Below are 26,798 nucleotides of genomic sequence, written 5' to 3'. Positions count from 1 at the left end.
ATGCCCTGTGCAGTTAAACTGGGGAAAGGCAATAGGAACACAGACACAACAGGAGTGCACACTAACATCACTCAGGAGCAATGCACAGACAACATACCACAACACACACAAGAAGTGCATCATCACAGAACAACACAGCCACAGGAAAAAAACAACAGATGTGCAGGCAGAACAATCACATAGCAAACAGAGCAGGACATCAGGGGATGCACACCAGGCAATCACAAGGCAACATACACACACAGCACTGCATTCCCAACAAGATGTGTGTGCACACCAAGCATACCAGACACACACAGACATCAGTGACAGAACAGCAACCCACACAACATCATACAGCACAGCACAAATACAACAGCACACCCAGGAAGTGAAGCAATAATACAAACAACACACATACATCCAACACAACACCCAATAGATGCACAAGTCTGAGACACAAAGGTGGAAACAACTTGACCAGAGGACTGGGCAGCACACACAGTTGAACTGCATAGGAGCAACCATGACTGACAAACAGCACCAGAACATCACGCATGACCCATTGGGGAAATGCCCTGAGTGACACATTGACCCTGGCAAAAGAACTACACCACACAGCACAGTGTCACAAATGAAGTCATGGGGAGGCACGCACACATACAAACCAAGGGGACAGCTCACACCAAAGTGAAGTGTACTGCATGTCAGCAGGGGACATGGCAGGAGTGTACCATACACAAAGAGAGGGAGTGCAGACCCACAATGGGTAAGCAGCTGAAGCACAGATAGGGAATGGCATGACAGCACACACAACACGCCACACTGGAGGCAAGAAGGCACCATGTGACAGCAAGGCATGAGAACCACAATGGCAGTGTGGAGCAGCAGGTCTGCACAGTCCCCACAAACAGCCACCAGACACATGGATGTGCAACAAAACACAACACTGACTTGCCAGTAACACTCTCTGCATACTCACAAGTGACAAAAACAACAAATAGGAGTCAGCCAGAACTGCAAGGACACACCAACACACTGCACAGTGCACAACATACAACTCACACATGGTGTCGGAGTTGTCAGTAGCGCAAGCGAGAAGAACAAGCCACTAACCTTAACACAACAGCCAGCGGGGTCGACAGCAAGCAGAAAGGCCTCCCTATTCTCTAGGGCACAACCCCCCACAGTGTAGTCTATGGGAAATAGCACTCCGGGGAACAGGGAAGGGAAGATGAATGAGGCAGTGCAGTGTGTCTTGTAATTCTGGGGGATGTGGCAGGTTTAGGCGTCTTCTATCGACTTACTGCAAAATGACAAAAGACAAAAGGATATTCAACTACCCGGGGTGTTTCTAAGTGACTGTTACCCCCATAGACATACCCCTTCGTTTACTCACAGTGTCATGAAGAAACTGGCGTTTCTTCCCGTGTCCTGTTCTCTACCTCTCCCGATTTAAATCCATAAGCCAATACACATATCTTGTACTTGAAGTCAAGCCGCCTGGCTGTTATCTTCACAGCAAGCGGTAAACAAATGTTTCCCCATCAATAAAGTCACATATGCTTTAAGCACAATAAGTACCTCTGAAACAAGGTTTGTTCCCTCTGAAAAGGAATCCTTAGGAAGTGTTTTTACTTTAGAGTTATGAGCCCTCGCGTTTCCCAGCGCATTGCCCTTTAAGGCAAGGCAAATGTGGAAAGGCCGAGGAAGGAGGTGCGGTAATGAACTCTTTACCTGAGCAAGGCGGGGACTCTTCTCTTCGACTCTGAGGCGGGTAGGAAAGCGTCCGCCCTCAGAGCCCCCTACTCACTCCGAGGCGGAAAAGAAAGCGTCCACCCTCGGAGCTCCAATAAACATGTCTCGTGTCCTCAGGGTCCGGAATGACGCGCGACGGCGCCCGGCGGAATGTTGCGGGGACAGAATTTCCCAGCGGGAAGGCAAGCGTCCGCGATCCTCAAGCTTGACAGGAAACTGCAAATAGGTTGTGAAATACGAGGAGGACGGGAAGCGTCCCCTCGCCGTCAGCTACAGTGGAGGATTGTCAAGCACCCTCCCATTACGGAGGCGTGCTTAAGTAGGGAATGCCGCCCACGGGAGCCGTGTTGTTGCACGTCAGGCCCCATTGCCTCCTGGGAGTTGCAGTCCCGTAGGTGCCCTGACCGCCTACGCCATCGCCCACAGCTGCAGGTGGACTTGCGGGGGTGCGAGAGGCCCGGACCATGCCGGACACAGCCTATTACCGTCACACATGGGCATACAACCACATACACAGAGATGAACAATCAAAACAACAGGCACACAACTCCTGGGTGACGCGTGTGTAGTTGACATTGCAGAGGCATGTACATATCAACAGTGGCGGAGCACACCCACCGTGATCTTCAAAATAGCATCATGTCGCCACAATCATATCTCCCATTGGCTGGAAGAGCATGCTCCATGGTGGTGACACAACGCTGAGGCCCGGGGTGCGCTACCGTGAAGGTGCATCTTTCAAATGCAGCCAATGTCCACCTCCGCGGTGGCAGAGCACGCCTACCACGATCTTCAAAATTGCATCATACCACCGCTATCGAGCTTCGCATTGGCTCTAGGGCAAGCTCCATGGTGGTGACACAGTGCTGGGGCCCGGGGTGCGCTACTGCGATGGTGCATCTTTCAAATGCAGCCAATGTCCACCTCCGCGGTGGCGGAGCACACCTGCTGCAATCTTCAAAATTGCATCATGCCACCGCTTTCGAGCTTTGCATTGGCTCTAGAGCAAGCTCCATGGCGGTGACACACCTCAGGGACCCGGTGTGAGCTACTACAATTGTAGCGGCAGAGCATGCCCACCGCCATGTCTCCAGCCTATGACTACCGCACTTGTGTGAATGGGGGTGCTGGTAACACACCGCTAGGGCCAGGCAGTAGCTACAGCGATATGGGTGGCAGAGCATGCCCACCACCATTTCCCCATATCTCCATGTCTATGACTACCGCATTTGTGTGAATGGGGGTGCTGGTGACACACCGCCAGGGCCAGGCGGTAGCTACCGCGATATGGGTGCCATGCATTGACACGAGGCACCGCGATTTGGGTGGCAGAGCATGCCCACCGCCATTTCCCCATGTCTCTATGCCTAACACTACTGCACTTGTGTGAATGGGGGTGCTGGTGGCAGGCAATCGCAATGCCCATCTGTCAAACATCAACAGGGCACAGTGCCAAGATGGTCAATGGAACATCACTGTGCACACGAGGCCAATCTCCCATTTACTCCACTGATGGCTACACATGCTATGTTTGTGTGTGTGTTTCGCAGATTGGCCTGTACCCACTCACATGTCACTTATGGATTTGATGTTGGTGTAGGCAGGACAGGGCTGTTCTGGACTCTACAATGTGTGCACATGTCAATGTGTTGAGGTGCAGTGACAATCACAGCGATGCGCATCTCAATGAATGATGAACTATGTTGCATTGCCTCTCATGTTTGCTCATGCGCTCATTCGTCAGTCCTGCGCCGACTGTGGTCACTGTGTGGTGGATGTGTGCCAGGTTATAATGATGCATTGAGGTGTGACAGGTACAGCAGTTAGGTATGAGACAGTGGGTTAGATTAGTTACACATTTGATGGATGCTATACTCCCAGGTGTGCCCATTTGAAATGTGGCCGTATCCCTATGTGCATTCACATTGACCAAGGTGGTGTTTGAGGTACTTGTCTTGTGTAAGTTGACAGGTGTGGCCTTTGTGCACATGAAGGTGTCCCTACATGTGAGCTGGTCTGTTAGTCAAGGTTGATGTCAGTCATTGTTTTTGTTGTGTCATCCAGAATGTGATGTGCTGTGCACATCTCATGATGTATTGCTTTGACATGTGTTCACTATCATATCCACTAGGAGGAGGCCAAATTAGATTTGTCACTTGACGGTGCTGGAGCACATGGAGGCTGTTGAGATCATACGGAAATGTCACCTGGACAGAGCCACCCTGAAAACCCTTTGTGATCTGTTGGAGCCCCACCTGCAGCCCCGCAGGACATATCCATCAGCGTTCACCCCTACTTATAAGGTGATGGCAGCCCTGCATTTCTTTGCCACTGGATCGTTCCAAGAGACAGTGGCCAGCGCTGGTGGGATGTCACAACCGATGTTCAGCATGGTGCTGCATGATGTACTTTCCTCCATGATGCTATACAAGGACAGATAGATTCATTTCCCCAGGGGTACTGAATTGCCAGCTGTGAAGGGAGACTTCTGTCCCCTTGGACACATCCCCAATGTTGTTGGGGCCATTGATTGCACCCATGTTGGGCTTGTACCACCACAGGCAAGTGAGCACATTTACCGCAATCACAAGCATTGCCACTCCATCAATGTGCAGGTGGTGTGCCTGGCAGATATGACCATCTCGCACGTGTGTGCCAAATTCCCCAGCTCGGCCCATGACTCCTACATCCCTCAGAACAGCATTGTGCCCCAGCTGATGGCTAATCTTCTTCCCGGGGATGAATGCGTTGTCTCCCGTGGGAGTAACGTCCTTTACTCAGCACTCCGTTATTATCAAAATTCAAATAATGATGATCCAAGTGTTAATAAGTTGTTGAGCAAGATGTTCTTTAATTCAAGTTGTATTCAGTTTCTTTGACATTCATACTATTTCTTGCATAGTATTGCCCATATTTATTTTCAACAAATTCGAAGTGTTTCAACCCGAATTCAAATTATTTCAGCCCTATGCATTTCGGGCGAACCCTTCTTCAGGGGACTTACATTTCTGAAAGCATAAAACATTTTATTCAAATAACAAGATGCAACACAAATTTCATGAAGAAAATCAAAAATGTTATACTAGCAACCATATTTGATGTTTGAGAAAGTACAATGGATTGTGAGCGGAAGAGTACCGGACTGTGAAGATGTTAAGTTCATGCATTAGATGGTGGCGAACACATTATGTGGATGTCTATATTGTGTGTGTTTGTGCGGGAACTATTTCGAAAAATTAACGTGAGCTTAAACTGTGACGGCGTGAAAGAAAGGATGGAACGAAACTCCTGTTGAAAAAGTATTCGTGCGGGATAAAAGTAAAAAAACGAACTTAGGTGCTGTGAACGGTAACAGAACTACCGGGTGAATCGAATCGGGGTTTAAACTAACCTGTCATGAGGTGAGCATCAAATTCTATCAATCTGTCGTGGCAAACCACAGGCATGGAAAATGATAGACGAGACTGTCTGAAAAGAAGATTACAGGTACTATTCAGTAAACGGGGAATGCGATAAAGATTCTGAGAGCTGTATTGACTGTGAAAACGGTTGTTTAAAATCTTACCACGATGGGAATTCAGTCAGGTGGCGTTGTGAAGCCGTTCGTTAGTAAACGGGAAGTGTTTACTTCCTTGTATATTCGCGGTACAATGAGTCACTCATCACGTGGTAATGAAAAGTGAAAAAAGACTGTGCCGTCGTGGATACGAAGATGCGTGTCTAAAATAATGTTTAGATAGCAAAAACGTGTGCTGACTAAAACTGTGATTGCCAATGAATTGGCCTTTAGAATGCATAAAAATCGGCGGTAATGTGTAAATGTTCCGATTTTTGCACGGAGAGTAATAAATGTCTATCTGTTTGTTCAATAAAGTTTTGGGATGATGAAAAGGGGAAAAAAAAGGAATGATAATTGTGTCTCCTACGTGTAGATGTGGGAGACATCTACAACACGATGGCCAATGATGAGTGCACTGAATATTTGAAAAATCGCCGTTCTGGTGCACCACTTAAAAAGGTACTGAAGAACTGTGATAGCGCTCCCTTATCCATTAATGACATACGAATGAAATGTGAAAAGTAGTGGGGGTGGGTACAGTGGTGATAATGTGTGCACAAATGTCAAATCCCATGATGTTAAAGGATTGTAAAAACAACGATAATAGAAAGAGATCAATGTGTTATTGCTGAAGGGTAAGAAGCAAAAAAATACTTGTATCTTGAGACTTTTAACATCAATGTGAATCTGAAAACTGGTGGTGATGGATATCTCCATTATTTAAACGGTATCCATTATATCAGAATTGGTTTACAAAAAACAGTGTAATTCAAAACGTTCATTTAATCCTTTCGGTTGAAGCGTATTCAGATGGGTCATCCAAAATATTTCTCTTCTCAGAAGGTGTTGAGAATTGTCTCTTCCAGGGAGAATAGGTACCTGTTCTAATATGCAGAAACGCAATTGACTGGGATTATGATGGTGTTCAGTGAAATGTAAAGCGACCGTGGATTTAGTATTCTTGAGTCTGATGTTACTTTTATGTTCAATGATTCGGGTTTTTAGTTTTCTTTGTGTTTTCCCCACGTAGGATAGACCGCACGGGCATTTCAACATGTATATCACGTTGCTGCTGTCGCATGTACCTGATACTCGTAGTTTTATTTTCGTTCCTTTTGTTGGATGAAATATTTCCCTGCCCTTAATTATGGCATTGCAATTACTACGATTGTGACACGGTATAGTTCCTCGGTACTTTACATTGGTAACCTCTTCTTTGGGTTTGAGCAATTCCTTAAGATTGCGGGTACGTTTGTACGCGAATCTTGGGATGTTGTGAAAAATTCCTCTGAAATCTTCTTCTTGCGTGAGTAGTGGCCAGTGTTTCAGAATAATTTTCTTGATGTTAAAACTTCTGGTAGAGAATTTAGAAATGAATACTGGTCTTTGTGTTTCGTTTTTGTGTTGTACTGTCAGTAGCTGTTTACGTTCGAGTTTCCGGACTCTTTCCTGTGCGTTATTTAAGGTGGTTTCAGGATATCCTCTTTGTCTGAATTTTTGAATGGTAGTAGTTTTGGATTGATTGTAATAATCCGGATTAGAAGAAATTCTTTTGAGACGTAACAGTTGTGAAAATGGTAGATGATGCTTCAGTGAAGGCTGATGAAAACTTGAGAAATGTAAAAAATTGTTTTTGTCAGTTGGTTTGGTAAATACTTTAGTGTCAAGATTGCCTTCATTGTTAATGACCAAGACGTCTAGAAATGGTATTTCCCTTTTGTTGATGTTATACGTAAAGCCAATTCTGTCATCGACTTGATTCAATTCTTCAATAGCTGTTAACAGTAGAGTTTCTGAGCCATTCCACAATACAAAAATGTCGTCAATCTTCTTCCCGAGCATGCATGGATTGTGGGTGAGTATGCCTAGTCGTGTGGCGTGCTGGGTGTGTGACCTGCTGCCCTCAGCCTCTGCGACATTGCAATGTCTATTTGTGTTTGTCATACCTAGGTGACTCTGAATATCCCAACCATCCCTGGTTGCTGAGCCCACTGCGGAATCCCAGGTCCCCGGTTGAAGTCCGCTACAATGTGGCCTATGGGAGGACACGTCGTGTGGTGGAGCGCGCTTTTGGTCTGCTCAAGTCACGTTTCCGCTGCCTGGACAAGACCGGAGGTGCACTGGCATACTCGCCCAGGAAGGTGTGTCAGATTGTAGTGGCATGCTGCATGCTCCACAACCTAGCCATTCGCAAGGAGATTCCCCTGCTCCTGTATGATGGTGAGGACCCAAGGCCCCAGCCTGCAAACCAAGTCCCGTCCAGTGATGAGGACAGTGGAGAGGAGGAAGGTGTTGACCTGCGTGAACAGCTCATCACCCGCTACTTCACTTGAAGGTGGGTGTCAATGTGCAACATACCCATTGTCTGCTGATATTGCTGTTGACGTGAAGGGGCATGTGAGAATTGTAGCAGCAGCCAGTTGTAGACTCAGTGGTGGCTGGCAATGTTTCTGGGACAGGTCATCTGGGAACATCTACAGGACGTGTATGTTGACACTTGTTGGCCATTGTGACATGTGCATGTTGGGTTATCCTGATGGTCGGGGTTGTGTGATGTCGGTGATGCTACACCCAGACCAGTGGAAGTAGTTCTGTTGTGTTTCCCTAGGTGCCTTCGACTTCTCCTTGCCTACATACAGCCCATGCTCCTGGTACATTGTGATCATGTTGAGGACTGTACATCCTGCAATAAATACGTAGCAGACATGGCAACATGTGTGTAAGGATATTTTATTTGCAATGGTGAGATACGAGGGGGGTGTACATTTCCATTGGGGGTGGGGTGGAGAAGTGAGTTGACAGTTGTGGTAGATGAGATAGTCAAGTAGTCACCACATTGCTGTGGTGACGCAGTCCAACAGACAGATGGCATTCACAAGGCAGTGTGGGGAAGGACAGTCCAAAAAGTCAATGCAGAGGTGGAGAGGGTTGCCATCATGGCTGGCTCTGTGACTGGCGTCTGGCAGGTGCGTGGCCTCCAGATACTCCCAGGGTCCTCTTGGGATGGCCCCTTCGTCGTTTAGCAGGGGGGGGCCTGCTGCAGGGCCAGTGGGGTCTGAGGACTCACCCCTCTCTGTGGGCGCAGGGGAGGATGGTGAACTCATCGTGCGGCCCACCAGAGGGAGGTAGAGGTGTCTGTGGTGCATGCCTGTCAGTACCGCCACTTGCTGGCCCAAAAGGTCCATGATTTGTCCCATGCACGTGTCGATGGACCTCATCAGCAGGATGAGCTCGTGCAACAGTTCGTCCAACCGGCCCGTTCATCCCTAGGCCTGTTCTTATGCGCCCAGGACTCTGGTGATGTGTTCCAGGGAATGGGTCCCAGCCTCCTGGTGTCTGTGGGTGACCCTGCCCCTTTCACCTACCCTGCTGCCACGGACCTGTTGCCTCATCACTGTGGGCACCCGCATCCTCTCCCTGCCCTCCTCCGTCGGTGGTGTGTGCTGGTCATCCTCTGGGACAGGGAGAGTGTTGCTGGCAGCACAGGTGGTAGTGGTGGTGGTGGCGGTGGCCACACAGGCCGTGACAGCAAGGGTCTGCTGTGAAGTTGTTGTTGGTGAGATGTGGTGGGGGTATGATGGGGTCCTGGGACCTGTTGCTCCCTGGCACACCAGATGGGCCGGCCTCAAGCTCATCGTCCATGGAATCCTGGGAGTCAACATCCAAGAGTCCAGGTACCGGGGGGGATACTGGCACTGCAGGTTGCTGGTGTTGTCCTCTGCAGTGAGTTCTTGGTCACCTGTGGGTCAGATGGGAAATGGTCATTGTAGTGCACCCGGCAAGCTTTGTGTTAGCTGTGTGTCATTCACTTTTTGTAAACTGCACAATTGACAGATCATCACATTGTTGACTATGTGCACTACTGTGCTTCCTGACATGATGCAGTGGTACAGGCATTACTTGTCCATGGTGTGAGGTGTCAAGGCATACCATGCGACCCGTGCACAATTAAGGATTACAGGGACTTGTTGCCATCCAGGGCCTGGCACAACATGTGTTTGATTGAGAACTCATTATTTATTTGTCTGACCTGGCAGACATTACATCTAGCCATGGACTGGCCATTGTCATCTCCTGCATACCTTTGTCCTGTCATGTGCATATCTTGATTTGTACCACCACACATGCTTTCATATTTTTCAAATGGTCCTTGTTGCACTTGCCCCATGGCGATGCACATATAACTAGGTGCTGTGCATGATTGTGCCCTGACCTTTTTCTACTTGTGCATTGGTGTGTCACACTTTGGTGGCTGTGACAGTTTCCTTAGCTTACCTGTGTGCACACTGTACTTAGCAATGTAGTAAGTATGCCTCTTTGTGCAATGACAGGGCTGGTGTTGTCATATGGCACCATTTAATTTGTGACAAATGGGTGGGTGCATGTACTGGCTACTTACCTGTAAGTTTGTTTGGTGTACTGTGCTGGCTTCCAACTGCTTCTGGGTTGGGTGGAGGGAGGGCTCCATCCTGCTCAGGTGTGGGACAGAGGGAATGTTGGGAGTAGTAGTGCAAGCCTCCCACCCACAAACACCCTCACTGTGAAGATGGATATCTACCTGTAAGTTTGATGAGGGTGATGTAATGGCTTCCAACTGCTGGGGGGGAGGGCTCCATCCTGCTGAGGTGTGGGACAAGGGGCATGGCGGGAGTAGTGGTACAGGCACCCCACTCCAGACACCCTCCCAGGGAAGATGGCTACCTACCTGTAAGTTTGTTTGGTGTACTGCAATGCCTTCCAACTGCTTCTGGATGGGGTGGAGGGAGGGCTCCATCCTGCTCAGGTGTGGGACAGAGGGAATGTTGGGAGTATTAGTTCAGGCCTCCCACCAACAAACACCCTCACTGTGAAGATGGCTACCCACCTGTACGTTTGATGAGGGTGATGTACTGGCTTCCAACTGCTGGGGGAGGGCTCCATCCTGCTGAGGTGTGGGAGAAGGGGCATGGTGGGAGTAGTGGTACAGGCCCCCCACCCCAGACACCCTCCCAGGGAAGATGGCTACCTACCTGTGAGTTTGATGTGGGTTGTGTAATGGCTGACAAATGCTTCTGGGTGGGGTGGTGGGAGGGATTCATCTTGGTAGGCTGTGGGACAGGGGGCATGGTGGGAATTGTGGTGCAGGCCTCCCACCCCAGACACCCTCCCAGGGAAGATGGCTACCTACCTGTGAGTTTGATGTGGGTTGTGTAATGTCTGACACATGCTGCTGGTTGGGGTGGTGTGAGGGATCCATCTTGGTAGGCTGTGGGACAGGGGGCATGGTGGGAGTAGCGATGCAGGCCCCCCACCCCCAGACACCCTCCCAGGGAAGATGGCTACCTACCTGTGAGTTTGATGTGGATTGTGTAATGGCTGACACATGCTTCTGGGTGCGGTGGTGGGAGGGATCCATCTTGGTAGAATGTGGTACAGGTGGCATGGTGGGAGTAGTGGTGCAGGACCCCACCCCCAAGTACCCTCCCAGTGAAGATGGCTACCTACCTGTGAGTTTGATGTGGGTTGTGTAATGGCTGACACATCCTTCTGGGTGGGGTGGTGGGAGGAATCCATCTTGGTAGGCTGTGGGACAGGGGGCCTGGTGGGAGTTGTAGTGCTGTCTGCCTGTACACATGCCCCCATGGTAATGTTGGTAGCTATATTTGGGGAGAATGGGAGTGGGTGAATGTTGGATCTGTGAGCCATGTTTTTGTGAGTGTGTGGTGCAGATGGATGGTATGTGTCCTAGGTGGGTTAGCTTTGTAGTTGTGCGAGACAGAACATAGCAGAGTGGCGGTAGTCATTTGTTTGTACTTACCAGCCTCCACTCCCTCGGCTACTCCTGTGAGACTCTCTGGATGCAGTATGGCAAGCACCTTCTCCTCCCATTCTGTGAATGGTTTTTGTGGAATGGGAGGGCCACTGCCAGTCCTCTGAGCCAGCTCATGGTTCTTGCTCCTCCTCTTCTTGACCACCCTCATCTGATCATGCCACCGCTTCATGATCTCCTTTTTTAATCTTGGGGTGGTCCCTACAGCATTGACCCTTTGGATTATCCTTGCCCACATTTGTGTCCTTGTGGCTAATGGTGTCTGTTGGACCAGGGTACCAAAAAGCTGTGGTTCCACTCTGACTATCTCATCTACCATAACCTTCAACTCACTCTCAGTGAATTTGGGCATTTTCTGTGTGGCCATGGTGTGTGGTGTGCAAAGTGGTTGTGGGTGCAGGGGTGTGAGTGGTGGTTGTGGATGTGCTGTGTATGGTGTGTGTTGTACAGGGGGGTTAGTTGTGCAGGTGTGGAGGTGGTGGTGGGGCTGTGTGTGGTGTGGCTAGTGATGTTGTGTCCTTTGCCTCTCCTGTCAGCTGGGGTATGTGTCCCTTCTCTCCTGGGGTATTGCAAAAGATTGTGGTCAGGGAAGGGACTGGTTTTATACCCAGCTATGTGGGTGTGTCCAGTTGGGGTGTTACTGTCAGGTGTGTTGTCCTGGGATATGTGTTTTTCTGTTTGCCCTGTGGTTGTGTCATTGGGGTTGTTTTTTGTGTATTGGGGGGGCCTGGCTAGTTTTCTGTGTGCACATTTTGGCCTTCTTGTGGGTTTTTTGCTTCGTCCGCCATATTTTTCACAGATCATCCGCTGCGGTGGTTGTGCTTCAGCTCTTCCACTGGCTCTCCCATTCATCCCAGTGTGCGACCGCAGCAGTCGGAGACAGCGGTACTTACCGGTGGACCATCGGAGATATCCTGATTTCCGGCGCGGTGTCTCCGCTATACTTGCGGTGAGTTGGTGCTTTTCCACCGCGAATCCGACTGCCGTGGATGGATTTTTTGGCCATCTCTGCCCACGACAGGCGGTTTTTCTTGGCCTCGTTCCGCTGCGGTCATCTTTTTTGGGCGGTTGATCCTAATTTGGCAGCCGGTTTTCCCATGGTGCCGGCGGGCGGTTGTTTTCCGCTTCCATGGCGGTCGGGTGCTTTTCCGCCCGCCATCCTAATAGACCCCTAAATGTCACACCTTTAGTGTCCAACACCTTCTGCAAATTGGTTTAGATTGGAGCGGTAATAGTAAATTTCATCCTTGTTGTGTCCCTTACATTCCACAAACTTTTGAAGTGAGAATAGTTCATTCATTTCCTTTAGTGTCCAACACCTTCCCTAAATTGGTTTACATTGGATTGGGAATAATAAATGTCACCACTTTGGTGTCCAAAAGTTTATTTAAAATTTTTATGTTGGAGCATGATTATCTAGTTTTATTATTTTAGTGTGAATCACTTTGTTTCAATTGTATTTGTATGTATAATATATCATTTATGTTATTTAATTGATATTTTTGGTGTTTAGAAATGTAGTAAAAAAAAGCTTGTTTGTAATAAATAATATTGTTCATTACATATTTTATAGAGTAAAAACATGTAACATTTCTTTAATTTTATTTATGTTTTCAAAGTATATTTAATGAGTAATTCAACATTTTTAAACATATATTTCAACTTAAAAATAAACTTTTATTTATAGGTAAAAAATGTATAAAGTTTTATTATTACATAGAAATGAAAATAAAATTTAAATAGTATTGTCTGTTGTACATGTTTCACTTTTTTTCCATTGATTAACATTTGTTTTAAAATTTCTTACATTGTTTGATATGCATATTTTCAACATAATTTTAACATGTTTTTCAGTATATATTAAATAATTGTATATATTGTATACTATTAGTTAAATTATAATTTACAAATTATGCTACACAATTGCTCTACTTTTTTCAGCATTTTCTGACATGTTTTACATGTTTAATTATTTTTTACATTTTTCAATACATTAGTTCAAAAATTTTGAATGATTTCCCATGTATTTCTATAGGAAGATAGAATTTGTTTTAATTTCATTTAGTGGTAATTTTTTTTACTGCTACCTTATAGTTTATTGGGTGCAAAGAAAGAATATCAAGGAAGAAATATCGAATCGCACAAATATCGAGGTAAAAATATTGTAGGTCTGGAAAATCGACCGAAAAATCGATTTTAGGTAAGTAATATCGATTAAAAAAATATCGAAGTATTTACTATCGTTTGTAAAAGTAACTTTGTTAAAAATATATATTTTTAATTGATGTTATGTATTTTAGTATATATTTTATATGTGTGTGATTTTTTTTTATAAGAATTCTTTGTATTTTTATTATATGTGTTAAAATGTTAGTAGCTGTTAATTTTATTTCAATTTTATTTTGCGTTTTTAGTTCCGTAGCGGGTTGTGGGTTTATAGGGGAATAGGGTGGGAAGTAATTTAATTATATAAAGATTATTGATTATTGATAGTAGTTATAACTTTTTTTATTGAATTTTGCATTTTAGATGCGGTAGCCGGTTGTGGGTTTATAGGGGAATAGGGTGGGAAATAATTAAATTATATAAAATGTATTGATTATTTATTGTAGTTATTATTATTTTTTTATTTGAAATTTGCATTTTAAGTTCCACAGCAGGTTGTGGGTTTATAGAGGAATAGGGTGGGAAGTGATTTAATTATATAAAATGTATTGAATATTTTTTTTATTAATATTTGTGTTAATTGTGATGTTATAGTGTTAAATGTGTAAATTAATTTATTAGTTATAGTTGAATTTTTAGTTGTTAATTAATTTAAATTAATTGATTAGTAATTAATTATGGTAATTGTGTAATTATTTTAGGTGTGTGTTGTGGTGTTTATAGGTGTAAATGGTGGGAAGGGTGAGAAGTACTTGATTTTGCCAGAGCTTCATATTCCTTGTACATTTCTTGAAAATCCTCCTCTCATCATCCCAACAAGAGTTGGTATGATCTTCAAAGTGATGACATCCCATACCATGCTTACACTCATGAGAATAAGATTGAATTGAGATTTTATTGCAAGTCAGCTCCTTACTCTTCATCACTATCATCATCATTTGGCATTTCAGGTTCCTCACCGGGTGGCTCTTGATGGTCTTCCTCCTCTGCGATATAAAGGATGTTTCATCACATTGCTATCTTGTGGAGCATGCAGCAGACGATGGTGATCTCACACACCTTCCCGGGTGAGTAGAGGAGGGCTCCCCCAGTCTTGTCCAGACATCTGAATCTGGCTTTCAGGAGCTCAAATGTCCACTCCACTGGCCACCACATTCTTCCATGGGCCTCATTGAAGCAGACTTCCATTGTGTACTAGGATTCCTCAGTGGTGCCAACAACCATGGCCAGTTGGGGTACGCTGAGTTTCCTAGATGGAAGACAGATAGAAGTGCAACAATGAGTTAAAAACTTTCAGGTCATACTACCTGAAATTACCCACACAAAGTTAGGACAGATTAAATTTACCTACAAGCCAGGCCTTCTCCAGTAGTCGTTGTGACATCAGCTGGGGTATGGTGCTGTTCCACAGTACGAAGGAATCATGTGCAGATCTTGGATGATACTCAGTCAGAAATGTGTGCATTCAAGCCTAAAAGCACATTCATGCCCCTGGTTTCTCATAAATTCCTTGATTCCTTTGAAACCTTGATTCGTAAAGGATGGAAATTACACACGCCAACTAAAAACAACTTGAAGAAACACGAAGTGGCTATTATCAAACAACTAGCCAAGGACGACAGACTTACATTCAACTTGCAGATAAGGGAGGAGCTTTGGTCATTATGGATAGAGCTTTTTATGAATACAAAGTATCTCTTCACCTTCAAGATGAAACATTAAACTAGACCAAGATCCAACTGCAATGATACAAGAGACCCTCTCTCAAATACTTAAACAAGTGGAAGAGATGTCATGGATTACCCCTAAAATCCGGAGATTTCTGTTTGTGTCTTATCCTAGAAGACCCAAACTATACATGCTCCCTAAAGTTCATAAATCTTTACATGATCCGCCATTCAGACCTATAGTCTCTGGTTGCGATTCCATTTTCATGCCAGCTGGTCAATTTGTTGATCATTTCCTCAAAAAATTTGTTCAAACGTGGAAGAGCTTTGTCAAGGATACCACTCATTTTCTCAATCTCCTTAACGCCAATGAACACTTCTCAGAATCGTGGCTACTTTGCACCATTGACGTGACATCTTTGTACACATCAATACCATTAAAAGAAGGCATTGAGGCCAGTGAATGGGCCTTACTTCAATTACCAGAAATTGGTGTTAATAAAGTTTTTGTGTTGGAACTCCTTACATTTTGCCTGCAGCACAGTTACCTACAATGGAAAGAGGATTTTTATCTTCAAACTAGTGGAACTTCGATGGGCTTTTCTGGTGCCCCAGCCTACGCCAACACATTCATGTCAAAGATTGAACATGATCACATCTTTTCTAACCATCTATGGAGCTCGAACCTGGCATTTTATGTCAGATTCATTGACGATATATTTTTAATTTGGAAAAGCTCCAAGAACTTATTGGAAACACAAATTGAGGATCTGAATTTGAAAAATGCCCGTATCAAGTTCACACACAACATTAGCGCAGATAATCTATCATTCTTGGACGTACTCATCACTAAAAACAATAATGTTTTATCTAACTCGGTGTATTCCAAACCTACTGATAGGAACAACTTGTTGTTGTTTTCAAGTTTTCATTCTCCATCGTTGATTCGCAACCTTCCCTATTCGCAGCTACTCAGGATCAAAATAATTGTATCAGATACCAATCAGTTAGAATCAGCCTTGCAGACACAATGTGATAAATTTAAACAACGTGGATATCCTGACAATGTGTTGGAATCAGCTATGATTAAAACGCGCGCCAAGAAACGCATGGAGCAATTATCCACCACACCTAGAAGTAGTCAAAAATGTCATGTTTTCGTATCTACATATTCAACCAATTCAGTTAAAATTCGCAAAATCATTAAAGCAAGATGGGAACTATTTAAACACACGAAACTGACTTTAACGACCTGTTTGCTTATGACCCCTTATTCACGTATTTTAACAAACAATGGAAGGAGTACACCCTCAAAGGTAATTCAATACCTCAAGAATAAAGAGAGGTGCACTGAAAGGAGAAAGTATAACCTTTCTTTTAGAAGACCCCTCACTCACCAACTTAGTTGGTGACATGCTTCATCATCGGGGTCCCACCCGGAGAGCCGAGTGCCATCCGGGTGTGCTACGACACCTGACTACAGTGGAGCTGGTATTTTTTGTGTGTGGTGCAAGTGCTAAAGGTGAATCAAAAATTGGTCAAATTTAACTCGCTATCAAAATGTTTTTTTATTCATGGAGCAATTGAACAATGTTAAAAAATAGATTGGGGATACCATATGAGGTTAGATTGACCTGTGGTATCGAAAAAAGTGTGAAGTGAACAAAGTGAAGTAGGTCTACATGTTTCAACCTTAATGGAAAAAATCTCCAGGTTTTCTTCAGGACCGATGGTGCTAACCCGGGCGGTCTACACACGCTAAGGTGTATCCTACCCTTGGTTAGATGAAAAAATACCCTCCTGTATTTACAGTGGGACTATACTATTGATGCGGGAAGAGGGTGCCTCGAGGATGTCGAGGTCACGTAATCAAGTAATCAAGTTTCACCACAATTTAGTGGAAACTAGGATCAGCTCTTCAGCCTACAACCGTAACCCGCAACCGCGTCTCAAAGGTGATCGAGACACACGGAGCAAAAATATCAAAGACATGTTGTCTCAGAGCAGTACAGCAAATAATTATCAGTTCAAGGGCATGCGTAAATGTTACAATTGTGTAAATTGCCATAACGTTATAACTGGCAACACTATCCACCACCCTCATTCAGGTAAACCTATATCACTAAGATACAATGGGGATTGCAATAGTAACAATGTCATCTATATAATCAAACGCCCATGCGGCTTACTGTACTTTGGTAAAACATCCCGCAAAATCAAAGTGAGAGTCTCCAAACACAAGAGTTCTATTCGCATAAAAAGTTTAAAATCGGATCGTCTATGGAGTTAACATTGCAGGACGTCATGGGCGCCATCGATGAGATGAAAGCAGCAGTCGGCCAGCAATTCGACACCTTGGCCCATAAATTGGACACGGTTTTGATCGACGTTAAACTTGTCAGAGCGGACCTTTCACAAACCAATGAGAAGGTCAAATCCTTGGGTATGACAACGTCGAGCCTGGCAACGGACGTGTCTGACCTGCAAACCGAGGTTCGCAATCTGCGGACGTCCAATGATGTGTCTGTCCGTCGGCTGGAGGATTTTGAAAGTAGGGCTCGGCGGAATAATGTGAGCATAATTGGGGTACCGGAGAAATCGGAGGTCCCTGTGGCTGACCTCTTCGTGGAAGACCTCGTGATCAACCATCTCGCACCCAAGGGATTGAGTAAATTCTTTGCGGTCGAACGGGCCCATAGAGTTCCGGGTGGTAAGCCGAAACCGGGCGCTCCTCCACGGCCACTCATTGCCAGAATTTTTCATTTCAGGGACAGAGACGCTATCCTGCAGGCCTCGAGGGTGAGTGGGCCGACGAAGTTTGAGAACACTAATATAAGTTTCTACCCGGACTTTACACAATCGGTCCAAAAGCAGCGACAGGGGTTCATGGGTGTTAAACGGCGATTGAGAGACATGGACCTGAAATATGCGATGCTCCTTCCGGCCAGGTTGCGAGTTGAGTTTGAGGATCGGACATATTTTTTCGATCGGCCGGAGGAGGTAGGAGATTGGCTTGATACCCTGCCCCAGCGGCGAAGTCGAGAGGAACCGACCGAGGAGAACGGAGTGGGCCTGGCTGGACAGGAATAGACTTTGGTTCCCGGTGACTGAACATTGCGATGACACTTCCATATTTTGGTTCGATGTTTTTACTCAGTGCCTTATCCTTAAATGCCCGGGGTTGTGGGGTGCTCAGTGAGGCTCTTTCCTCCTCTGGGGTTTCCCCTTTTTGTAGCTTAGTTAATGCTAGGGCGACAGGCACACTGCAAGTTGGGGGGGCTACACAGGCTCACGCAGGGGTGCAGGGAGGGGGGAGTTGTAACTGGAATGTTGGAGGGGAGGGGGGGAGTTGGGGACTGTTTGAATGTTCTACAAGGCAACGTAACGCTATACGACTGGTGGTCGGGTTCGCGTACTCTGGGGGGGGAGTTGTGTGCGGGGTTGGGATGGGGGGTAGGGGATTGAGAGTACTTTCGTGGAATGTGAATGGCTTGGGGGATAGGATTAAACGTGAAGTAGTGCTGCAGTTCTTGACACGGCTGTCGCCAGACATTGTCTTTCTGCAGGAAACGCATCTAATTGGGAATTCTTGCCATGCTATGAATAGGCGGGGGTACCGTCTTGTTGCTCATTCTGGTTTCACTTCTGGCTCGCGGGGGTTGGGCATCTTGATTAGAACCTCTCTCCCGTTGGAGGTTGGCGACGTGATTCATGATGCTAGAGGGCGGTTTGCTGCACTTGTAGGCCGATGGGAGGGCAGAACCGTATCGCTTGTTTTTGTATATGTCCCACCGGGGTTGCAGGCCCTAACTTTCGCTGATTTGGGGCGAATGGTCTTGGGGCTCCCGGGGGGGTTCTGGTGATGGGGGGGCGATTTTAATTCTGTCGTATCCGGTAGGGCGGATCGTCACCCTCCCAGGGACCTCCCGGGGGCACAGGCCTGGCTGAGTGGGTTTATAGATACCCTCGGGCTGATAGATTGCTGGAGACTGATGCACCCGGGGCAGGCGCAATACACTTTCCACTCAGGGGCTCATGGCAGTTTAGCGAGACTTGACTATGTCCTTATGCCGGCGGCCCAAGCTGTGATGATTAGGGAAGTAAGACATCTGGCCCGGGGTATTTCTGACCATTCCCCAGTGCGGTTGCACATTGAGGTCGTCCCCGGGGCTGAGGGGAGGGTAGCACCGATTAATCCCTGGTACCTGCGTAATCCTAAAATCCGAGCGGACCTGGTCAAGTCCCTTGAGCGCTATTTCAATGAAAATGTGGGGTCAGTGTCATCTGCTGTCTCGTTGTGGGAAGCCTTTAAAACAGTGATCCGTGGGCAAGCACTTTCTCTAATTTCCCACTCCAAGAAAATCAAAACTGAAGAGGTGGTTCACCTTGAAAACGAAATAGCCAAGTTGGAGGGGGACCTGGAGTTGGGTGTTACGAATGATAAGCTGCATGTTCTCAGTCTCAAGCAGCTTGACTATAAAGCGTTGGTTACTGATGCTGCCAAAGTGATGAGTAGGGAGCAACAAGAGCGCTTATACGATGTGGGGGATAAGGCTGGAAAATTGATTGCATGGTTGGACAAGAAGGAGAGAGCGAGTCGAGTGGTGCCGGTTATTGAGAGAACGGATGGCGTGCGTGTGACTGACCCTGTGGAAATTGTTGAATGTTTCGCGAATAATTTCCGCGAGGTGTATTCTCCAGTCTCGGATGGCCTTGAGGATGACTCTCATCTGTTGCTGAGAGATATTGCGTTGCCGTCTTTGTCAGAGGCGGACAGGGTACTGATGGATGCGACGTTGTCGCCTGATGAGATTGATTTGGCTATTCGCTCGGTCGCTTCTGGCAAGGCCATGGGTCCCAACGGCCTTCCATTGAACTGTATAAGCTGCGCCCGGACAAGATGGCGCCTCATCTCTGCGACATGTTCCTTGAGGCACGTGACGTGGGCTCCCTCCCCTATGATCAGCGTCTGACAAGGAGGGGAAACCACGGGATTGGTGTATTTCTTACAGGCCCATCTCATTGTTAAATGCTGAGCCTAAAATTCTGGCTAAGGTTTTGGCTAATCGTCTGGTTAGGGTCGTTGGCGACTTGATCCATCCGGACCAGTCCGGTTTCATACCCCACCGTAATACGGCTCTGAACCTGCGACGTCTTCATGGAGTGCTCGCCAGAGCGGCGTACATACGTGAACCGGCCGTTTTGGCGTCTTTGGATGCCACAATGGCATTTGATACCCTAGAATGGCCGTATCTTTGGGCGGCGCTCGCGAAATTTGGTTTTGGCCCCGGGTTTATCGGTTGGGTGAAGTTGCTGTATGAGGAACCGTTGGCTCAGGTAGTGGTGAATGGCAGAGCGTCGGCGCCCTTCGAGTTGGGAAGAGGCACGCGGCAGGGTTGTCCATTGTCGCCCCTCCTCTTCGCACTTGCATTGGAGCCTCTGGCTGCCTGGTTACGATGGGAGCCCTCATTGTGTGGCATTAGGTGGACACCTGAATTTGAGGACCGCATCTCTCTTTATGCGGACGACATTCTCCTATACCTCACATCTCTTCAGCAGTCTTTGATTGTGCTAGTCGACGTTCTGACCTCATTTGGTCGTAACTCCGGTTTGGTCATCAACTGGGCCAAGGTATGCGTCTATGTTCTCTCTGGGGATGCTCCTCTCCTCCCGAGTTGTTATGTTTCAATGGGGTAACCCGATAGACCACTGGACTCGGGTGTATAGATTGGTATATGAAAAAACAGTCACAGTGGAGCAGTTTATCTTAATAAAAACACAAGTATGTGAGTATACACTTAAATCGAGTTATGACAACACCTTATTGAGATACACAAATGACCTCATTTAATCATATTCAGCATAGAAAAGGGTCAACATTTCAACCTATTAAATAGACAAATGCATGTCACAATCATCATTTTCAATTACTACGGGTGTAAGTGAAGTGAAAAGTGCAACATAAATCGGGATAAGTGCAGACAAAGTGAAGGGGAAGGTCGTGTGTTTTAGAACATCCAAAATGAATTTGAAGACCTAACCTGCCACTCGAATGGCAATAACACAAATGCAATAACATTAGCAAGAAAAGCAGTTGTACAATCACTGTCAGTCTTGTGTATTAAACAAAGGGAAAAGTCGTCGACGTTTCGACCCCTAATCGAGCCAGCAATTAGGAAATCTTGGAAGCGGGGTCTTCTTCAGGACCAGCGGGGGGTAGGGAAGAAGGACTTACACCTAGAGATAATGAGTAGTATTAATACGGTGTGTCTCTAGGATCATTAATTGTCATGAGGTAGAAATAAGATGATATTTACCAGCAACAGCAAGGAAAACTCATGCTGGATTATTTGTGGAGTGGGCCCGAACGGCTCCTAAAACAAAACAAAAACAAAAAGACGGAACAAGGGGAGATTGTACATCTGTATGAGGTCTCAATTGGGGCCTGTTGGCCAAAGCAAGATGGTGTATTACTCACCATTCAATGTTGAACAACCGGTGCTATTGATGGCAATATTCTTGTCGGTATGTGATGAATCACAGTGGGCAGTGGTTCAAAAGTAACCAACGCTGGGGGGGTAAAGAAATTGAATTTCAAATCACCACTTAGTTTGAAGATGTACCAAAACCAAATAAGGTACAAACATCAAAGGACCCACACAAGTGACGGGAAAACTATGGGGGCAAATGTATCTAAAAAGGTCTAAAAAGGGAGTCACCGTGAGGGGACATCAAGGGTAACTATGGGCAGCGCTGCGGGGTTTGGAGGATATGAATCCGCTAAATTTAAGAAGAACATCCAGCGTGTTATGGACTTAACACGTAACAAGCCCCAACCTCTGAAAGCCCGGACAATAAGTATGAGGCAGGCGAAGATGAGAGATTAAGCTCGCAGCGTTTCACAAAATCAAAACTTGAAAAAATATATAAAACCGCCTAACGGCTCTAAAGCATGGAAACTAATTACATATGGTTCTTATTATAACTCAACCCAACTACGATGTGGCCAACAACGGAAGAATAGCAAATGGAGAGGTGAAGAGGGGCAGCTTCTAATCTCTTAGTGGAGCAAAAAGAAAGTGAGAAGCGCGGTGAATTGCAATCTCTTGGAAGACGCGCGCTTGCTCCGCGGCATGACATACCTCTCAGGTAGCGTCGACAACATCTGACAGCTAACCCTGGGAAGTGTCAGGTCGCTCATTAAGTAACTGACGAAAACAAGTACGTCAGCCTCTATTTTATATGCTGCTCTATGATTTGTTTTTCATGTTCATGGTTTTCAAGCTGACGTACATTTGACTAAGTGGCTTTACCTATTTTTTGCATTAACGCACAACGCTGAAAATATTATGCTTCAATGTTGTAAACAAGAAACTTAGAGTGTAAGCTGTAACACAGCAGTTTCAATTGACACATTTAAGTGCCCTTCGCGCGCCTTTGAACGCTGTCTGTCGATCACGGGTTAACACTTTCAGTTTTGCAGCATCTGAGCTTTCAGCTGCGTTGTTACAGACACACCCCCTGCCCCGGTCCAATGGGCTCGTCACGTGCCTCTTGCTGACGTACTTGTTTTCGTCAGTTACTTAATGAGCGACCTGACACTTCCCAGGGTTAGCTGTCAGATGTTGTCGACGCTACCTGGGAGGTATGTCATGCCGCGGAGCAAGCGCGCGTCTTCCAAGAGATTGCAATTCACCGCGCTTCTCACTTTCTTTTTGCTCCACTAAGAGATTAGAAGCTGCCCCTCTTCACCTCTCCATTTGCTATTCTTCCGTTGTTGGCCACATCGTAGTTGGGTTGAGTTATAATAAGAACCATATGTAATTAGTTTCCATGCTTTAGAGCCGTTAGGCGGTTTTATATATTTTTTCAAGTTTTGATTTTGTGAAACGCTGCGAGCTTAATCTCTCATCTTCGCCTGCCTCATACTTATTGTCCGGGCTTTCAGAGGTTGGGGCTTGTTACGTGTTAAGTCCATAACACGCTGGATGTTCTTCTTAAATTTAGCGGATTCATATCCTCCAAACCCCGCAGCGCTGCCCATAGTTACCCTTGATGTCCCCTCACGGTGACTCCCTTTTTAGACCTTTTTAGATACATTTGCCCCCATAGTTTTCCCGTCACTTGTGTGGGTCCTTTGATGTTTGTACCTTATTTGGTTTTGGTACATCTTCAAACTAAGTGGTGATTTGAAATTCAATTTCTTTACCCCCCCAGCGTTGGTTACTTTTGAACCACTGCCCACTGTGATTCATCACATACCGACAAGAATATTGCCATCAATAGCACCGGTTGTTCAACATTGAATGGTGAGTAATACACCATCTTGCTTTGGCCAACAGGCCCCAATTGAGACCTCATACAGATGTACAATCTCCCCTTGTTCCGTCTTTTTGTTTTTGTTTTGTTTTAGGAGCCGTTCGGGCCCACTCCACAAATAATCCAGCATGAGTTTTCCTTGCTGTTGCTGGTAAATATCATCTTATTTCTACCTCATGACAATTAATGATCCTAGAGACACACCGTATTAATACTACTCATTATCTCTAGGTGTAAGTCCTTCTTCCCTACCCCCCGCTGGTCCTGAAGAAGACCCCGCTTCCAAGATTTCCTAATTGCTGGCTCGATTAGGGGTCGAAACGTCGACGACTTTTCCCTTTGTTTAATACACAAGACTGACAGTGATTGTACAACTGCTTTTCTTGCTAATGTTATTGCATTTGTGTTATTGCCATTCGAGTGGCAGGTTAGGTCTTCAAATTCATTTTGGATGTTCTAAAACACACGACCTTCCCCTTCACTTTGTCTGCACTTATCCCGATTTATGTTGCACTTTTCACTTCACTTACACCCGTAGTAATTGAAAATGATGATTGTGACATGCATTTGTCTATTTAATAGGTTGAAATGTTGACCCTTTTCTATGCTGAATATGATTAAATGAGGTCATTTGTGTATCTCAATAAGGTGTTGTCATAACTCGATTTAAGTGTATACTCACATACTTGTGTTTTTATTAAGATAAACTGCTCCACTGTGACTGTTTTTTCATATACCTCTCCTCCCGAGTGGCTGCCCTATCCAGATTTCGCAGTCAGGGTTTAAGTACCTGGGGGTATTCATATCCTTAGACCCGGTGGCCCGTTATGAGCGGAACTTACTCCCCCCACTCCAACGACTGAGGGTGGACATCTCGAGGTGGCGACGGCTCCCGCTTTCGCCGCTCGGATGCGCGGCGTTGTTTAAAATAATGTCGCTACCACGATTCCTATATGCACTGCAAAATACACTCGACGTCAAACCGGCCCGCTACTTCCGTGAGGTGGAGAGCTTGCAGAGGCAGTTGTTTTGGGACGGGCGATCACGAATCGCTCTTGCAAAATTGACACTCCCTTGGTATGATGGGGGTATTGCACTCCCCGATATCAAGCGATACTATTGGGCGTCCCAATTGGCGGCGGTGAACCACGGGATGTACGGACCGGCCCTGAACCCGGCGTTCGAGATGGATAAAATGCTATTGCCTGGGGGGGATTATAATAGAGCACTCTATTCGCAGTCACCTGGTGTGCAGTTGACCGGCCCAACCAAGATAGCGGTACGTGTGTGGCATGCTGCTAATGCCGCGATGGGTTGGAAGGACCGCCTGACTCGAGCGACCCCACTGTACGCTTCAGAAGGGCTGGGCTGTTTGTGGAGAACTAAAGGATTTGAGAAATGGGATATGATTGGCATATGTAAGGTGAGTGATCTCTGGGTGAAAGGGGAGTTTAAAACGTTTGAAATGCTGAAAGCGGAATATAAGCTGAGCGATAGGGAGTACTTCCGGTATGCTCAGGTCCGTCATGCGTTGTGCTCGGTTTTCCCTGATGCTACTGCTATCCCGGAAAATTCCCCACTGGAGGACAGGGTGCTCGATAGCTACGTGCCTGACAGCACAATCTCCTCGATCTATAAAAAACTTATCAACGACCGGGCAGACCTGTTGACCCACTTGAGGGAGATCTGGGTGGTTGATGGTTTGGAATTAGATGATGAGGACTGGGTCTCGGCAATAGCCTCCCCGAAGGAGGTGGCAATTCCGGCCCGCCTTCGGTTCGTACAACTAAAGATACTCCATAGAGTGTATGTCACTGGTTTCTCCGTGGATGGGATGTGTATGCGTGGCTGTGGTTCGCTGGGTACTTTCCTTCACGTTATATGGGAATGTCCTGAGGTGGCTCGCTTTTGGCGTCGGGTGCATGCTGTAATGGAAGAGGTCACTCATGTTGCTCTGCTTCCAGAAGCTAGGAGATGCCTGCTGAATGTGTGGGAGCCCAATGATTATAATGTGGTGCAGACGCAGTGGGCGACTTTGGGAAATATGGTGGCTAAACGAAACATCGCACAGTTGTGGGGTTCCCAGAGGTCGCCCACGGTCTCGGTGTGGAAGGAAAATATGGATTGGTGCATGTTTAGGGAAAAGACGGTGTATGTAGCGAGAGGCAAGCCTAGGAAATGGACTGGGGTGTGGGGTCCGTGGAATTCTTATCGCGGAGACATCTGTGCCCCTCCCCTGGCTATTGTATCGGATGTCCCTTTGTCCCCCTAGCTGACCATTCCTCATCCGTTAGGTTATGAGTAGGTTACAGTTTGATTTTTCCTCGGTTCCCAGGCCCCCCTCCCTTCTCTGCCGCAGGTCAATGATTTCCTACCCCGGGGAGCGCGTCCTGATATTCACACTGCCTATTGCCTTGTTTGTGTGTAATGTTTATTAGTTTTAAATCGAAAATTGAAACCGTATTTAATATTGTCACTCAACTACTGCTTCTGCCTTCACTGGGAGTACTGATGGACTGACGGGATCCTCGGATTGACCAATCTGTATAACGGTGGAATGAGACATCTCATGCTAATTAGTGGCCGGCCCAAGGGGTTGTAGGCCCATGTCTGTAACTCTTTGAAGTCAAATAAAGGTTTCTTTTAAAAAAAAAGAAATTACAAAAATTAAAAAAAAGTTTAAAATCACACTTAGTCATGCATTGGTTAGAACACCAACACACTATTGCCCAGCTGAGATACACCATTCTTGAAATAATTCCTTTGAATTCTGTAACCAATAATGACAGATCACTATCTCAAAGAGAAGTATGGTGGACCAAGTATCTGCAGACTTTACTGCCAGATGGTTTGAACAATAAATTAGAAATGCAATGTTTCTTGTAATTTTCCAACAGATTGTGAGTAGGCTTCCTTCTTAGCAATTGTCTTACTATTCACCACTTCAGTTCATTTTATTTGTCAAATGGGATTTTTTTCATTTTTTTATTTCACACGTTTCACACCTATTTATCTACCAGCATCATTGTGGATTTTATTTTTTTTTAAATTTTATCTTCGCACTCATTTCCAGCATTTTCACCATACAGGTTTTCTTCATTTACACTTTTTCATTTTATTACCATCCATTCATCTTTATTCTTTCACAGGTTGTTGGGTTATTATATTTCACTCGTGGTTTTATTATCGTCCTTTTACACAATTGCATCATACAGTTTTTATTCACATGACATTTTTTTGGATCACCACACATTTTTTGTTTTTGTCCTTCGTTTGTCACACTTGTCCAGTGGGTCTATTGTTATTTCTTACATCATTCCCTTCTCCAAGATGGCGCTCATACAAGTTAGCGTTCAGTCCTTTTTTTGTAGCCACAGCTTGCTCCACGTGACATCATGACACCTACGTGATCACGTCTTTATCTTTTGTTCCATTTTGCCGATTTTTTTACATTTCCTCAACGCGCGTTCTCCAAACACGTTTGAATGGTTCTCATCGCCAACTATCGCCAACTATAGGTAAGCGTAACTTGTAGTCTTAG

The 26,798-nt window shown here is 45.9% G+C and overlaps 2 long non-coding RNA genes across 2 annotated transcripts; one reads left to right on the top strand and one right to left on the bottom strand.

Moving 5' to 3' along the window:
* Positions 1-20,756: 20,756 nt before the first annotated feature.
* On the bottom strand, positions 20,757-21,510 carry LOC146789619 (uncharacterized). Its single transcript, XR_014969834.1, has 3 exons — positions 21,417-21,510; positions 21,256-21,312; positions 20,757-21,175 (listed from the first exon to the last, which is right to left on the bottom strand). It is a non-coding gene; the product is annotated as an uncharacterized LOC146789619 (long non-coding RNA).
* A 1,643-nt stretch (positions 21,511-23,153) lies between these two features.
* On the top strand, positions 23,154-23,898 carry LOC146789618 (uncharacterized). Its single transcript, XR_014969833.1, has 3 exons — positions 23,154-23,247; positions 23,352-23,408; positions 23,489-23,898. It is a non-coding gene; the product is annotated as an uncharacterized LOC146789618 (long non-coding RNA).
* The last annotated feature ends 2,900 nt before the right edge of the window (positions 23,899-26,798 follow it).

The sequence above is a fragment of the Triturus cristatus genome, chromosome 10 (assembly GCF_964204655.1).
Source record: "Triturus cristatus chromosome 10, aTriCri1.1, whole genome shotgun sequence".
NCBI classification, from domain to species: domain Eukaryota; kingdom Metazoa; phylum Chordata; class Amphibia; order Caudata; family Salamandridae; genus Triturus; species Triturus cristatus.
Note: the sequence above shows the minus strand (reverse complement) of the source record. Positions and strands in the feature narration are given on the sequence as shown.